The sequence below is a fragment of the Eutrema salsugineum genome, unplaced genomic scaffold (genome assembly GCF_000478725.1).
Source record: "Eutrema salsugineum unplaced genomic scaffold, Eutsalg1_0 scaffold_7, whole genome shotgun sequence".
NCBI lineage: Eukaryota > Viridiplantae > Streptophyta > Magnoliopsida > Brassicales > Brassicaceae > Eutrema > Eutrema salsugineum.
This window is the reverse complement of record NW_006256486.1, coordinates 10,332,356-10,342,667: the sequence shown is the minus strand read 5'-3', so window position 1 is coordinate 10,342,667 and position 10,312 is coordinate 10,332,356. Positions and strand designations below refer to the sequence as shown.

At 41.0% G+C, this 10,312-nt stretch overlaps 1 non-coding gene and 1 pseudogene across 1 annotated transcript; both read left to right on the top strand.

The window, feature by feature from the left end:
- Positions 1-3,618: 3,618 nt before the first annotated feature.
- Positions 3,619-3,726, top strand: LOC112083244. The gene has a single exon (XR_002897535.1). It is a non-coding gene; the product is annotated as a small nucleolar RNA R71 (small nucleolar RNA).
- Positions 3,727-10,211: 6,485 nt separating this feature from the next.
- Positions 10,212-10,312, top strand: LOC112083240 (annotated as a pseudogene).

Sequence of the window (10,312 nt, the reverse complement as noted above, 5' to 3'; positions counted from 1 at the left end):
GTGTTGAAAGCATCTGATCTTCGCATGAGTGGACGTGGTGGTGCGGTATTGGCATTGGTGGGGGTAGTATCTATTGCATAGATGTTTTCTTCAGGCAAACTGTCATTTAAAGGCAATCTTTCTTCAACTCGAATTCGTGAAAGATGTCCGCAACTCCATTATCTGCTCCTTTCCGATCTCGAATTTCGATATCGAATTCTTGCAGTAGGAGGATCCATCTTATCAACCGAGGTTTAGCATCTTTCTTAGACATTAGATACTTGATTGCAGCATGATCAGTATGAACTCTGACCTTAGATCCTACGAGATAAGAACGAAATTTCTCAAATGCAAATACGACAGCTAGAAGTTATTTCTCTGTTGTAGCATAATTGCATTGAGCTTCGTCTAGAGTTCTGCTTGCGTAGTAGATTACATGCAGTTTCTTATCTTTTGGTTGGCCAAGCACTGCTCCGACTGCATAGTCACTTGCATCGCACATGATTTCGAATGGGAGTTCCCAATCAGGTGCTTGCACAACTGGAGCGGAAACAAGGACTTGTTTGATCTTATGAAACGCGGCTAAGCACTCATCATCGAACTCGAAGTTCGTTTCCTTGCAAAGTAAACATGTAAGAGGTCTAGCTATTTGAGAAAAATCTTTAATGAAGCGCCTATAGAATTCTGCGTGTCCTAAGAAACTACGAATTCCTTTTACGTTTGTGGGAGGTTGTAGGCTGGTCATGACTTCGATTTTAGCTTTGTCAACTTCAATACCTTTTCCGGAAATCCTGTGCCCGAGCACGATTCCGTCTCGTACCATGAAGTGACATTTTTCCCAATTTAATACTAAATGCTTATCTTCACATCTTTGCAGAACTTTACCAAGGTTGCCTAAGCATTTTTCAAAAGAAGATCCATAGACAGAGAAATCGTCCATGAATACTTCCATGAAATCCTCAATAAAATCTGTGAAGATCGACATCATGCACCGCTGGAAGGTAGCAGGTGCATTACACAATCCAAAAGGCATACGTCGGTAAGCAAACGTGCCATATGGACAAGTGAATGTCGTTTTTTCTTGATCCTCCGGGCGAATAGGAATTTGGAAAAATCCGGAGTATCCATCAAGGAAGCAATAGTAAGGGTGATTAGCTAATCTTTCTAGCATTTGATCTATGAAGGGAAGTGGAAAATGATCTTTCCTAGTTGCTGCATTCAGTTTCCGGTAATCGATACACATACGATGTCCAATTACTGTTCTTGTAGCGATCATTTCATCTTTATCATTTTTAATGACAGTGACTCCTCCTTTCTTCGGGACAACATGAACCGGGCTAACCCAAGTGCTATCTGATATAGGAAAGATTATTCCAGCTTCTAAAAGCTTCATAATTCTCCTTCTTGACAACATCCACGAGATTAGGGTTCAGTCTCCTTTGACTTTCGATTGAGTTTTTAGCATTATCCTCTAGATTTATCTTGTGCATACAAAGATCTGGAGAGATTCCAGGTATGTCATCAAGTGAATATCCTAAGGCTTTTCTATGCTTTCTCAGCTCAGTCAACAGCATTGTGGTTTCTTCTTCCGTCTAACCAGAGTTTATTTTGACAGGATAAGTAGAATTTGGTCCAAGGAAAGCGTACTTAAGTCCGACGGGAAGAGGTTTAAGCTCGACTTTAGGGGCTTTAAGCTCGCTCCAAGGATCATTAATTGCTGCAGCAGTGTTTTTAGGAGGTGTAGGAATGTTTGTTTGGTCCTTAAGATCTAGATAGTGAAGAGGTTTCCTATAAGTTTCGGATTTATCAAGCATACGTGTGCACTCACTTGAAATTTATTCTAGGAAATTGCGTTCATCTTTTGCGGGTGAAAGCGTGACACTTAAAGCGTGACACCTAAACCCTAAACCCTCAATAATTCCGTCTAACTCATCAACCCAACAAATTTTGCCATCCAAAGTTGGTTTATCGAAAGTTTTGTTCATGTTAAACTGCATAACTGAACCGGCTAGATGAAGGTCAATTTTTCCTTCAGGAACATTGATTATGGCTCCGGCTGTAGATAGGAATGGCCGTCCAAGAATAAGTGGATCCTTACGTTCTTTTTCTAGTTCTAGAACTACGAAATCGGTAGGTATGGAACATTTTTTGATTTCGACGGGAACATCTACTAGGATACCTACTGGTTGTCTAACAGAACGATCAGCTAATACTAAGGAGATTTTAGTGGGCTTGAAAATGTGGTGTCCTAAACGTTTTGCTACAGAAAGAGGCATCATGTTTATGCTAGATCCTAAATCACAGAGAGCACGCTCAAAAGTTACATCATTGATGGTGCATGAAAGTACAAAGCTTCCAAGATCATTTTTCTTTTCAGGGATTCGGCTTTGCAGGATAGAACTACATTCATGGGTTATCATAACGCCTTCTTCAAGAGTTAAAGAATTTGTTAGAATACCCTTCATGTATTTTCTTAAAGCAGGAATCATAGCACAAGCTTCTACGAAAGGTAATCTCACATTTAATTGATCGATTAACTCTTTCAGCTTAGCTTTTTCTTTCTCTTTCTTAGGGGCTCTTAAGGCTCTAGGATATGGAGGTTTAGGTTTGTAGACACGAGTTGGTGGAGGTGGATTCAGGTCATCTCCAAGGATTTCCCGGGATGAATCTTCTCTTACTTCTTCTCCATCCTTTTCTCCTACCACTTCTTTTTCAACATCTTCATTCGTGATTCTTTCTTTTTCTTTCTCCTTTTCCTTACCCTTTTCCTCATCTTTGGGATCTTTAGGAAATTCAGGCTCTTTGTAAGCTAATCCACTCCTAAGTGTGATAGCTTTCACATGATCGGAGGGATCTGCTTCACTTGAGCTTTCGAAAGAATCTTCACTTAGCTCTTCTTCAGAATTTTCTAATTTTTTAGAATTAGTTTTGACCATCAGGCTAAGGAGGGTATCGAAATCCTTCTGCATCTCTTTTAGTTCAGATCTAAGATCACTAATCTCTTGAGACATAGATTTTTCAAGCTCTAAATTCTTTTTGTTTAGGTTTTCAGCTTCAGAAGAGGGAAAACTTGGATATGGAACAGGATTAGATTGAATACCCAAGATTTGTTCGGGAGGTGGTGTCCAGGCAAGCTCAGAAGATGGTTTCCTGCGGTGAGGTGGCTCACGACCGCGGTGAATCATGTCTTGGCCGCGGTCAGAACAGCCACGACCGCGGTGAAACCTTGCTTGGCCGCGGTCCGGATGAATGGACCCGCGGGGATCAGAAACGAATGGAAAATCTTGAATTTGATAGAATTTTGCAGTGTTAACCATCCCTTGACCATAAGAATCCATTGGGTTGTCCCAGCCATCAAAGTTACACGTATTGTGTACCCTATTTGGTTGTTGCAATCCAAGATGACTCATTATGTAACGGAGACACTTTATAACTTCCGAAATTTCTTCTTTCTTCTCAGGAAGTGCAGAATTACCAAAGGTTATTTGATTTCGGATGCTGTTTCCTAAATTTTTAATGAAAACGTGAGCATCTTCTACAGATCTAGTTGTGAAATCCCCATTACTTGCTATATCAAAAGAGTGTCGCAACTCTGGAGTTATACCGCGATAGAAGATACCTAGCAGGTATTCCTCGACATATCCATGGTGTGGAAAATCTCTTTGGTATTCCCTAAACCTTTCCCAAGTATCTAAAAGATCTTCATCTTCTTTTTGTTTAAAAGTTCTTATCTTCTTTCTTAAGAGATTTGAACGATTTCTAGTGTAAAAACGATTTAGGAAAGCAGTTCTACACGCTGCCCACGTTTTTAGTGAAGCAGGTGGCAAAGATTTTAGCCATTTGCCGGCCTTATCTCTAAGAGAGAATGGGAAAAGACTACACTTGTGGTAATCCCCATTTGCTGTAATGGTTGCACATAATTCTTCGAAAGTCTCGATATGGTCTATCGGGTTTTCGAGTGAATAACCAGAGAATTGATTTTGTTGAACTAAATGGATATGGGGTACCTTAATTTCGGTTTTGCCATCCTCTGGCAAGGCTGGTTGAATAGCTCTTCGATCTCCCATGAACTTTTCGAGTGAATCGAAACTTCCAATCAGTTCATCATCATCTTTGTGTCCGATCCGATCAGCTCATTGTCATCATAAATCGGTTTTTCAAACTCATCATCAGTCAGGTCATCATCGCTTGGATCACCATCCACAGGATTTGGTGGATCACCAAGAGTTCCGGGAACATGTTCCCGGTCTCTCATCTCAGAGAAACCTGAAAAATTCAAAAGAAAAAATAAAAATAAACAAGTGTTCTAATGGATTTAAGCTGGGATTCGCAACGAAACAAATCTAAGTCCCCGACAATGGCGCCAAAAACTTGATGCGAGATTTGTAAACGGGGTTGGCTGTTTTCGTTTTATTAAGCTTCAGGTTTTAAATTTATAACCCCTAAATGTCTGCAAGTGCACAGATGTGCGCTGTAGTACTTAGGGTATCGATCCACAGAGACTTAGTTGTTTCAGTACGAATTCACTGCAACGCTTAAATCAGATTAGAACTAGAAGGGTTTTGGTTTTGGTTGGGTTTTTGGTTGTCACTAAATCTAAACTAGAAAGCTAAACAAGTAAAAGCAAATAAAAACGAAAGAAAGTAAAACAAGTAAAAAGCGATTAAACCAAGGGCGAATGAAAGCAGGTAATAAGCGAATGAAAAGCAAATAAAATCGAAGGATGTAAGCAATTAAAGAAAAACGTTGGGGCTCAAGGGGTTTCGCAGGGGTTCATGGACTAAGCTATGTCGATTTTAAACAAGTGATAAAGGTAATCAACTACATATGTTCTAGAACTCGAGGCACGGAAGTATGAATAGCCTACTTTCGCAGCACTAAACAACTATCTCTCGCAACCCTAATCAATAGGTTTCCACTCTGATTTTGGAAGGGAGAAGATGCAATAGCAGGACAAGACTCATCAACATTCACAACTCAACTACAGGTAGGTTTCCACTCCTATAGAAGAATTGCTCGTTTCACCCTAGTTCAGACAATCAATGAAAGCTTTCGCAACATATCATATCAGATCGGCTTCTAAGTGGCCAGCAAAGAATCACGCAGTAAGATTAAAGGCAAACGAAGAACATCTAGAAGATTATAAATCCTAAATCTATCGATTCATAAGCAAAGACACATGAAATTCCCTTTGAACAATCCCTTTAAACCCAACTGGGTAACTACTCAAACATATTGTAAACAATCATCATGGAGTATTGAAAGTGCACGAAATTAAAGAGAATAAGGAAGAAAAACGAAGAATGGAGAAGCAGATGGAGGCGCGATGGCTTCCTCCAGCGGCGGCCCCTTCTTCCGAGACGGCGGTTGCTCTCTAGGGTTGATCCCACGAAAATCTCTCTCTCTCTAAGTTGGCTAAGTTTCGGTCCCTCCTCTTTAGAATGACCTAAAGGGGGTATTTATAGCTTCTGGGGTGGTTCTGGACACTTAGGGCTTCAAAAATAACGAAAGGAATTGATCTGGGCTTTAATTAAGTCGTCGGGAAAGTGAGCGACCAAAGTCCACGGTCGCGGTGGCTCTACCCGTGGGAAAATGGGTGTTTGCCGCGGTCCCGACACATTGTCTCTTCTGAAACTGCATTTTCTGTCATTCTTGCATCGGGATTATCTAAAGATCTAACCGTTGGATTGTCTCCAAACCAAGTGCATTAGAAGCTGGTTGGATCCTCTATGTTGTCGCAAATTTTGGGGGTGATCAGACGGTGAGAAGGTCTTCATCGCTTGTTATACTTCTGACAGTCTGCATTTATCCAAAATTGCTCATTTGTTCCAAATTGCATATCTTTTGCCCAAGTTTCCTGTAAAGTCTTTTGAAACTCTAAAACATTGAAAACACTTTAAAAACATTGAAAACAGAGTTAAAACACCTGCATAAGACATTATTATGATCCATAAAAGTGGTCAAAATACGGTGTTATCAGAAGGTGACAACGCGCTCAAAGCGTCGTCCTTGCCTCTCAACTCTGCGCTCCAGATCAGAATGTGTGTGTGACGATGTTGATGATGAAGTGTGGGCTGTCGAAACAGATGGCTGAAAGTGAGCACGTGCTGCAGCTGCATCACGCTTTGCCTTGGCCACGATGTATTGCCCGATGGTGAATGGTAGACGAGGCACAGAAGGTAAAAACTCATCAGGTTCCGGAGTCCATCGCGGAAGTCCTCCATTACACAATCTCGGGACTGATGCTGAAGGTAAACAGACTCGGTGCTCTTTGGTGCCAGTGCAATACTTGTAACCGAACCTGTCTGGGTCGAAAGTGGCACGAGAGATAGTGTGATCTCGAGAAAGATAGAGTATGTCATACCAGACGTCAGGAAGTGGATCATCAGATGAGAATTCAAATCCTACAGTCCGTAGTATCGCTGTAATAGCGATCCCATAAGCTGGAGTAGCGTCCTCACAACCATGTATGTCATGCTTCACCTTCACCATGTTCTGTGCTATGATCCAGGCAAAGCAGGCAAGTCGTGGATCGTCAATACATGGCATATGAAGTGTAATGAGCTCAGTCTTCAAAACACATCCCATGTTGGCTCTAGAGAAAATCGTGTGTGCTAAGAGTTTGTGCACAACTCTCACTGCAGGATGAGTAAGAAGGGCTGACTTGGCTCTCCCGCTATCATAGACGCCATGACCCATCTCTCTCCATAAGTCAAAATCAGGTTCTTCTTCGAGGTGAATGCCATCATTGTATGGAAGCTTAAGAGCTTCACAAAGTGCAGAAATGGTGAGTGAGTAGGTATGTCCGCGGATGGAGAACAACAAAATACCATCATATGCTCTGGGGTTCCTCCTCTTTGTGTGGTGGAGGGTGACAGTTTCTAAGAACTCGCGGACTAGCTCGGGATAAGTTGGAAGGTTCAGCTAAATGTAGGGTCTCAGTCTAAGTGCATCGATGTACCAGATTACACCTTCTCTAATCCCAAGCATCTCGAGTGTATGATAATCAATGCAGTGCGTTAGTTTGATGTTCAGCTTCTTGAAACGCCTTGCATAGTCCACTCTCGAGTTGATCTCTTTCCCAATATATCGAATCTGTGGTGGCTCGGGAATCGCTCGTGTTTTTCTTGAGTGTTGGAGGAGCCTCATCACATAGTTTCTTCTTCTCGGTCTGGCTTGGTTCAGCATGTACTCTCCAAGAGTACTATCATGGGAGTTTCCTCAGAGCTGTCACCAGTGCGACGGCTTCTTCTGGACTTGGTTTGTTCTATTTTTCCTACAAGACAAGATGATTCTTGGAAAAAAAAAGTGAATATGGATGCTGAGTTTAACATATTAACGATCAGTGATACTAACCATAGTATCAAGAGATTAGTTAAAACAATAAGCAAGCATAATTGATATTAAATCGAAAAAATCGAGTAGTTCATGACCAGATTCGGATTTTTGATGTTTTCAATATAGATATTCTCTAAAAATTGTTTTAATTAAGCAAATTCCATGTCAAATCTATAGGTTACCTAACACTAGTCACTAATCACACAAGACTTAATCAAATTCATCAATTTTGCTGTTCCAAATTCGATTTTTATGAAGCATGTAGAATCCAAATTTCAAAATTCTCAATTCATCTTAAGCTAAGTGTTAAAATCGATTTTCAGATAACTTAGAAGGATAATCTATTGTTCTTAAGCTATTTTCACCACTAATAAACCAAGATTTGGGCTTTTTAAGAAAACCCTAAATTCCATAATCAATTAAAAATGGCGAGTTTGAGCTTCATACCTTGCTGGAAAGAGAGATTTGATGATAGATTCAAAATCAGATTTGAAAAAGAGTGAGGTTTGGGCCAAGAATTTCTTAAAAAGCTTAAGAATTGAAAAAATGTTATATCTCCTAAATCTCCAAGTCTTTTGGAAGAGAAAAGAAAAAGGAGTTTTGATCCAAAAAGTGCGTTTCCTTTCTTTAAAAAGTGTTTTTGTAGCAAAAAGGGAAATTTCCGGGAATTCAAAAGCTTACGGTAACTTACCTTTCTTCTTTGGTACGCAACAGGGGATTTAAAACTTACGGAAAATCTTAGTGGGCTTTTCCGAGAATGTTCCGGGAATCGTCGTGAATCACCGGGAACATTTGAAAAGCAACGGAAATCGGAAGTCCGTCTCAACGACCAACGGCCGTGGTCAGGAGACGCGCGACCGCGGTGAAGATACCATCGCTCGCGGTCACATTCACGGTGGCGCGGTCGAAGGTGCTTTGGCCGCGGGTCAGTTTGTCGTGACCGCGGCCGATTTTTCTGCGGCCTTCGTCCAACTTTCAGGTTTCTGCCGGGCCGAGCAGGTAAAAACCTCTCCTTCTTTTTAAGTTTTTCAAATTATTAAATTTTTTGTGTTTTTGTTTTATAAAAATACCTGAAACTTAAAAGAAAAAAAAAGAAACATAAATAGTAATAAGGAAAAGAAAACTAAAAGAAATTGTACCTAAATGGGTTGCTTCCCATTAAGCACTTTTGTTTTAAGTCGTTTAGCTCAACGTAGGCATGAAAGATCAGGCTGATTCAAATGGCACTCCACTTGATGTGTCTTTATCATTTCCGGTCGCTGGAGGTTTAACTTCTTCTCCTAGAGGCACCATTTTCTTTTCATTACTCTTCTTTCGGACTTTAACGTTGTTTAAAACCTTTTTGTGTTCTCGATCAGCTCCTGGATTTGGTCCTCACTAGTCTCTGTTGCATCTGGTGGAATGATGATCTTGATCTTTGCAAAAGCTCTCGGCTTCTCCTTTTCTTTCTCTTTTGGCCGATTTCCTTTACTTGGAAAATCGTCTAGGACAGTCGGATAAAACTTTCTGCGATCTACATTGAGGAAGACAGCATGTCGATTTGCATGATCATTTACTGCTCCTACAGTAGCTAGAAATGGTCTCCCGAATATGAGTGGTCTCTCCTGGTCTTGATCCATTTCCAGAACTTGGAAATCTGCTGGAACAATCTTGTCTCCTATTAGAACTTGCAGATCATGAATCGCCCCTTCAGTATCTTTTTGAGATGAATCTCCAAAGATAACCTTGACTGTCGATGTCCTTAAAGTTTTTATGCCCAATTCTTTGGCAAATGTCGTTGACATGATGTTGACATTGGCTCCGGAATCGCATAGACAGTCTGTAAACTTGATTCCTGAAATGAAACATTGGAAAACAAAACGTCCCGGGTCGTCGGCTTTTGTAAGCCTTTGAAACGTTGAACGTTGATGTACCTTGAATGGTGGCTGCTTGGCATCGACATCCTTGTAGAATGGAACAAAGATTGGGGTTTCTTCATCCTTTCCATCGATTTTAACTTCTTCTCCGGGGAGCGTGGTTATGGCATTGCAAATTCTCTTGGGGTTATCTTCAACTCTTCTGGGAAGAGCTCCATTTTTTCTCTTCATAGAGTCGGCTATTTGGGAAACCTGTACATCTAACTTTTTGACGTGCGAAGATAAAGCTTCAAACTTCCTGTTCAGGTCATTGTACATGCAGTCAACTTTCACGTTCATGTATTTAGATCCTTTCTCGTTTGTCATAACAGGCTGTTGGATGGACTGTTCAAGTCTTCCGATTTGTGAGGCTAGCTGGTTCGTTGTGACTCCTTGGTGTTGTACAAATTGATTGTTAAAACCCGTACCTTGATAGTTATATAGCTGTCGCGGCTGATAAGCTCTTGTCCCTCCGAAATTTCCACCTTAGAACTTGTTTTGGAAGGATCTTTGCTGTGGTGGGTAGTGCTTATCTTGAGGGTTTTCCACATTTGGATTGCGGTAAGAGAGATTGTTGTAGTTTGCATTCCAGAAGTTGATGTTGAAACCATTGTTGAAACAATTTGGATATGGTGCCTGTGCTCCTACATAGTTCACTTCTTCTTCTTGAAAGGCTGGATTAATGTGATCTATATTACAAGGTCCTTCGTCTTCTGCGCCATTGTTGGTCTCACAAGCATGGATTGGGCGATTGTTGCTTTTCAAAAGCTGGCTCATCATTTCAACTCGGTTATCTCCTTGTTGTCTCTTCCGGTTTGCTTTGTCGAGCGATCGTACTCCGGACAATCATTGCTATTGGCTTGAGCCAAATTTTCGATGAGGGCTCTTCCTTGTGCTATCGTCTATTGTCCAAAATCTCCATTGCTAGCTGTATCAAGCGAAAGTTTGTATTTTGGTTGCAAACCTCGGTAAAATGTGCTCAACAGGCTTGATCCAGGAAATCCATGGTGAGGGCAGTCACGTTAATACTCCTTAAAACGTTCCCAGCCTTCATAGAAAGGTTCAGTCGGTCCTTGCTGAAAGCTTGAGATATTGGTTCT